Below are 7,248 nucleotides of genomic sequence, written 5' to 3' on the forward strand. Positions count from 1 at the left end.
TTGGAGTTGTAACGTCTCTGGTCTTGGTTTTGATCTTGCTCACTTCTCCACCCAAAGTATGGGTGGTTTCTCCATCCAGGGTTGTAAGTCTTGGAGTATGGATCATAGTTTTTCCTTGGTGAATTCCCAATGTAGTTGGCTTGCTCCTGACTCCCCTCTGCTTCTTCATTCACTCCTTCTTGGATTGTTGATGAAGATGAGATTGCTGCTACTTGGTTCCTCTCCATCTTCTTGGTGAGGTCAGCCAGCTGCTGGGTAATGAGCTTGTTTTGGGCTAACAGAGCATCTACATTGTTTAGCTCCATCACTCCTCTTGTGTTCCCTCTTTCGGAAGCATAGAAGTAGTCATTTTCTGCTACTGTTTCAATAACATCTATGGCTTCCTCAATGGTCTTCTTCTTGTTCAAAGATCCTCCAGATGAATGGTCTACGGCCTTCTTTGACTCATAAGAGAGCCCTTCATAGAAAATGTGCAGCTGCACCCATTCGTTGAACATGTCAGGTGGACACCTCCTCGTTAAGTCCTTGAACCTCTCCCATGCTTCATACAGAGTCTCACCATCTTGTTGCCTGAAAGTTTGAACCTCAGCTCTCAGCCTATTGATTCGTTGAGGAGGGTAGAATCTTGCTAAGAATTTGTTCACCACATCCTCCCAAGTTGTCAAGCTCTCCCTTGGGAAGGATTCCAGCCACTTGGCTGCCTTGTCTCTGAGTGAGAAGGGAAATAAGAGCAGTCTATAGGCGTCAGGATGAACACCATTAGATTTCACTGTGTCACATATTCTCAGGAAGGTGGTCAAATATTAATTGGGGTCTTCTTGAACACCACCTCCAAACAAACAATTGTTCTGAACAAGGGTGATGAGATGTGGTTTAAGTTCAAAGTTGTTGGCATGGATTGTTGGCTTTTGGATGCTACTTCCACAATTGCCTGGGTTTGGATTAATGTAAGAGCCCAAAACTCTTCTATCGTCCCCAGCATGATTTGCTCCACCTCCTCTGCCATGGTTGTGAGTTTCTTCTTCATGATGATTTTCCATGTTTTCTTCCATGTTTGGTTCAAAGTATTCCTCAAACTGTTCCTCCTCTTCTTCAGCACCAACTACTCGTTTTTCTTTTGCCTCCCTCCTTAGTCTAAGAAAGGTTCTCTCCGGTTCAGAATCAAAGGAAGTTGAAGCCGCGCTTCTTCTCCCTGTCATACAACCAACACGTACAAGCAGAGAAAATAGGTGCAGACAGTATTTGTGTCAGAATTGCTGTTAGTTGTGGGTGATGCAATATATCAAACAGTTAGTGGGTTAGCAAACAGAATTGAAAATAACAAAGAGAAAACAAAGGAGTAGAGGGAGAAGGGAAGAAGTATAACTAAAACAAAAAGTAAATCACTCAAACAGAAAATGAAATTCACAAAATAAAATGCTCAATCTAGTGATCTTCCAATCTAATCATTGTTGATGCACAATCAATCCCCGGCAACGGCGCCATAAACTTGATGCACGGGAAACTTGTCTCACAACAAATCTCCCTTCGACAAGTGTACCGAATTTGTCGTCAAGTAAAAACTCACAATAGAGTGAGGTCGAATCCCACAGGGATTGATTGATCAAGCAACTTTAATTAGAAGAATGTTCTAGTTGAGCGAATCCAGAAATTGGGTTGAAAGTTGCAGAAAATAAAATGGCGGGAATGTAAATAACAGAAAAGTAAATGCTATAATTAAAGGACTGGAAGTAAATGACTGAAAATAAATTGCAGAATTGTAAATGGGAATGGGGGATTTGCTCATAAAAGTAAATAGCAGAAATTAAAGAGAATGGGTAAGATTAGAGATGGGGAGTTCATTGGGCTTAGGAGATGTTGCAATTCTCCGGATCAAGTTCATTTTCATCTCTTCCTCAATCAATGCACTCATTGATCTCCTTGGCAATCTTAAGTGATTGAATTATAATTTCTTGCAATTCAATCTCTCAAATCTTGATCAATAGCCAATTCCTTGGTCAATTGCTCATGAGAAGAGATGAAGTATGGTCACTGATTATACCACATGCATTTCCCAAACCAAGTATTGAGAGGGTTATAGTCACACACCCATCCAAACCCAATTTGGTCCAGCATGAGAAAGCATTTCTAGCTTGATTTCTTCATTCCTCTTTCAAGGTTCAAAAGAGATCCAAGTTTGAATAGCTTCTCTTCCAAGATAACTACTCAATTGGATGAAGACCGAAAGCTTTCAAGTAAAATCAAGAGGAAAGATAGAAGAAGAATAATGAAAATTAGTATTGATCCATCAAATTACAACAGAGCTCCCTAACCCAATGAAAGGGGTTTAGTTGTTCATAGCTCTTGAAAATGAAAACAAAGATGGAGAATACATCATAAAACTAGAATCTGCCAAGAAAGTAAAATATAGAGAGCAGTGCTCTTTTTCCAGCCTCCAGAACTCCCTTCTCAATTCAAAGCTACTCCTATATATACTACTCTTCTCAGCTTCTAGTGTGATTCTTCAAGTCTTGGGCCTTTGGATCTTGAGTTTGAAGCAGTTCCTTTCTTTATTTGGGCTTGGCTTTACTTGCAGAGAGAAAGTGTGAAGTGGGCAGAGACTTTAGTTCAGGACGTTAGGAGTGTTAACATTTAGTGAGAATATAAGTTCGAGAACGTTAGTGACACTTAACATTGTCACTAACATTCCAATGCACCCCTTTGCCTCACGTTAAAGCCCATGTTAACTAGGTTAACGTGGCTTCTAACGTGGCCTTTGCCAACCTTCAAGAACGTTAGTGACATTCAACATTGTCACTAACGTTCCAATGTGCCCCTAGGTCTCACGTTAGAGTCCACGTTAACTAGGTTAACGTGGCTTCTAACGTGGCCATTCTTAGCCATCCCAACGTTAGTAACAATGTTGAGTGTCACTAACGTCGGCTCAACCTTCATTCCTCATCGTTAGCTTCTACGTTAACCAAGTTAACGTGGAAGTTAACGTGACTCTTGGGGGTTGTGTGGTTGCTTTAACGTTAGTGACAATGTTGAGTGTCACTAACGTTGTCGACAACTCTTCATCCCTTACGTTAGCTCCCACGTTAACTAAGTTAACGTGGGAGTTAACGTGGTACTTTGCACCATAGGCCAACGTTAGTGACAATGTTGAGTGTCACTAACGTTGGCTTCTCTTCCCCCTTAACGTTAGAGGCCACGTTAACTAGGTTAACGTGGCCACTTATGAGTAATTGCCAACGTTAGTGACAATGTTAAGTGTCACTAACGTTGGCTCATCTTCTCTTCTTCACGTTAGAGTTCACGTTAACTTAGTTAACGTGACTCTCTAACGTGGGCATTGATGGCTTTTTGAGAGTGTTATTGGCAATCACTTTTCTCATTATCCTCGCAAGTTACCTCCCCTTTTCTTGCTTCCTTTTGGTCCTGAAATCAAGCAATAAAGTGCATCAAAGCTCTAGTCTAAGTCATGAGTAATGCAACATAATATTTGTCACTAAACTTATGCAAAATCCTCATGAAATTATGTAAAATGCACAATGTATGCTTGAATCAAGGCATAAGTGAATATCTACCCAAAACTAGCTTATTTCCTAAAGAAATGCATGAAACTAACCTAAAAACAGTAAAGAAAAGGTCAGTGAAACTGGCCAAGATGCCCTGGCATCACTTTGGTTTACAGAAAATGAGTAACTAAGTGCAGATAGTGCAAAAATCCACTTTTGGGACCCACTTGGTGAGTGTTTGGGCTGAGCTTTCAAGCTTTCACGTGGATATGCCTCAAGTTGGAGTTAAACGCCACCCTGGGTGCCAAAATGGGCGTTTAACGCCAAGAATTATGCCAGTTCTAGCGTTTTACGCTAGAAAGTTTTTGGCTGACTTTTAGCGCTAGTTTGGGCCATCAAATCTCGGGCAAAGTATAAACTATTATATATTGATGGAAAGCCCAAGATGTCTACTTTCCAACGCAATTGAGAGCGCAACAATTGGGTCTCTGTAGTTCCAAAAGATACACTTCGAGTGCAGGTGGGTCAGAATCCAACAGCATCTGCAGTCCTTTTTCAGCCTCTGAATCAGATTTTTGCTCAGGTCCCTCAATTTCAGCCAGAAAATACCTGAAATAACAGAAAAACACACAAACTCATAGTAAAATCCAGAAATATTATTTTTGAGTAAAAACTAATAAAAATATAATAAAAATAACTAAAATATACTAAAAACTATGTAAAAATAGTGGCAAAAAGGGTATAAATTATCCGCTCATCAGACCTCCGAAGAGAAACCAGACGCCACCGAGAGCTAGAGGACAAACTCACAAAGCTCGAGGCCGATCTCAAAACCAAAACCATTCAATTCGGCCATGAAGACGGCTCCCATAAAGATCAAGATCCCTTCACCAAAGAAATCATGAAAGCTAAAGTCCCAAAGGACTTCAAAGCTCCCGACATGACCCCATACGACGGTACCTCGGATCCAAGCCATCATCTCAACAATTTCAGAAGCAAGATGTATCTCACAGATGCCTCAGACGCAGTTCGATGCAAGGCATTCCTGACTACCCTGACAAAAACAGCAATAAATCATCCTTCGACAAGCTCGGTCTACAAGAAAAAGAGCTCAGAGCATATCCGAATAGCTTGTTCGGACTAGGAGACACCCTGATCTAACCACTAGGATACATCTCCCTACACACAACCTTTGGGAAAGGAACTTGGTCCAGGATATTGAGCATAGACTATATTGTAGTCGATGTGAGTTCGGCCTACAATGCTTTAATAGGTTAGACAACGTTAAACCAGCTCGCCGCTAAGGTCTCCACTCCACACCTATGCATGAAGTTCCCCACTCCGGAAGGGATCACTACCATAAAAGGAGAACAGAAACTCGCACGACGTTGTTACAATGAAAGTTTGAACCTTAAAGGAGACCCCAGAGGAAAAGAAGCCAACACTATAGAACTTGGGGGAATCCGAGCTCGCGAAGAACTCCGTCCTCAGCCAGAAGGCGAAACTCAAGAAGTTCAAATTGGAGATGATCCAAGCAAAACAACCAATATAGGAGCAAATCTGAGAGAAGACTTAAAAGAACTACTGATAAAGCTCTTAAAAGATAACTTCGACTTCTTTGCATGGAAGGCCGCAGATATGCCTGGTATCGATCCAGGACTAATGTGCCACAAGTTAGCCGTATATCCAGGGTCCCGGCTAGTACATCAAAAATGAAGGAAGCTCGGCCCGGAAAGGTTGCAAGTTGTAGAGGAGCAGGTACAGGCCTTGTTGGAGGCAGGGTTCATAAGGGAGGTAAAATATCCATTATGGCTAGCCAATGTGGTGTTGGTCAAAAAGTCAAATGGGAAGTGGCGGATGTGCACTGATTACACCGACCTCAACAAAGCCTGCCCAAAAGATCCCTACCCGCTCCCAAACATCGACAAACTAGTCGATGCCTTGTCAGGCTATCAGTACCTCTCCTTTATGGATGCTTACTCAGGATACAACCAGATCCCGACGTACCAACCCGACCAAGAGAAGACGTTATTCCTGACCCCAAACGCAAACTATTGCTACGTAGTTATGCCCTTTGGACTCAAGAACACAGGGGCTACCTACCAAAGACTGATGAACAAAGTCTTCGCCGACCACATCAGAAAACTAATAGAGGTTTATGTAGATGACATGCTGGTAAAAACACAAAGTAAGGAATCATTGTTGTCCGACCTCACTAAAGTGTTCGACACCATAAGAAAGTATGGTATGCGACTTAACCCCGCAAAGTGCACCTTCGCGGTAGTAGCTGGAAAATTCTTGGGCTTCATGCTCACCCAAAGAGGAATCAAAGCAAACCCAGATAAGTGTCAGGCTATACTTCATATGAAAAGTCTGAACTGTGGCAAAGAGGTCCAGCAGCTTAATGGAAGACTAGCCGCTCTATCTAGATTCCTAGCCAGATCAGCCCTAAGATCTCTCCCCTTCTATGCAACATTAAGGAAGGGACAAAGGTTCGAGTGGACCCCAGAATGCGAACAAGCTTTCCAAAATTTCAAGAAATTTCTGGGGCAACCACCTGTCCTTACTCAAGAGCTCATACTATACCTCGCCATAGGAAGTCGAGCAATAGCCTCAACACTAGTCAGAGAAGACGAAAGTGGGCAAAAACCCATCTACTTCATCAGTAAAGCTCTACAAGGGGCTGAACTAAACTATCAAAAGATAGAAAAGTTCGCCTATGCCCTCATACTCACTTCCCGATTACTCTGACCATACTTTCAAGCTCACACCATCAGAGTACAGACCAACCAACCCATAAAGGGGATCTTGCAGAAAACAGACTTAGCAGGAAGAATCCTACAATGGGCTGTCAAGTTATCCAAATTCAATATCAAGTACGAAGCTCGAATAGCTATCAAATCATAGTACCAAGCCGACTTCATCGCAGAGTATACTAACATCCCGGGCACCCCCACAAAGTGGAGCCTTTATGTAGATGGCTCCTCAAACACTCTCCTTAAAGTTTGAGTTCCCTGCCTCAAATAATCAAGCTGAATATGAAGCACTACTGGCTGGTTTGAGGCTAGCTAGGAAAGTGGGAGCTTAGAGACTTACCATCTTTAGTGACTCCCAAGTAGTCACTTCGAAATAGAAGGGAGCTATCAAGCTAAGGATCCCACTATGAAAAAATACCTCGACTAAACCAAAGAACAGCTCGGACAATTTAAGGGATATGAGGTCCGACACATACCCCGAGAACAGAATGCCCGAGCTGATGCACTTTCAAAACTAGCCAGCACCAAACCAGGGGGCAACAATAGAAGCCTCATCCAAGATACTCTCCAAAATATATCAACCTTGGAGGAAGAAAAGATCCTAGCCATATCAGGACAGGATCAAGGATGGATGACTCCCATAATCAACTACCTCAAATCAGAAACACTCCTAGCAGATAAAAAGGAGGCAAAGAGGCTAGTACGAGAAGCTCAGTACTACACCATAATACAGGACGTCCTTTATAAGAGAGGAATCTCTACACCTCTCCTAAAATGTGTGCTGACCTCCAATACAAGGGAAGTTCTCGAAGAAGTTCACAGTGGCATGTGCAGCAATCACCTCGGGGCACGAGCCCATGCTAAAAAGTTACTCCGAGCTGGTTTCTACTGGCCGACCTTGCAAAAGGAAGCAATAGAGTTCGTCAAAACATGCCCACCATGTCAGAAGCATGTTAACTTCCATATCGCTCCACCAGAGGAGCTCATTAGTG

The 7,248-nt window shown here is 42.5% G+C and overlaps 1 non-coding gene across 1 annotated transcript; it reads left to right on the forward strand.

Moving 5' to 3' along the window:
* Nucleotides 1-495: 495 nt before the first annotated feature.
* LOC112773669 (small nucleolar RNA R71) lies at nucleotides 496-599 on the forward strand. Its single transcript, XR_003188207.1, has one exon. It is a non-coding gene; the product is annotated as a small nucleolar RNA R71 (small nucleolar RNA).
* Nucleotides 600-7,248: the final 6,649 nt, after the last annotated feature.

The sequence above is a fragment of the Arachis hypogaea genome, chromosome 18 (genome assembly GCF_003086295.3).
Source record: "Arachis hypogaea cultivar Tifrunner chromosome 18, arahy.Tifrunner.gnm2.J5K5, whole genome shotgun sequence".
NCBI lineage: Eukaryota > Viridiplantae > Streptophyta > Magnoliopsida > Fabales > Fabaceae > Arachis > Arachis hypogaea.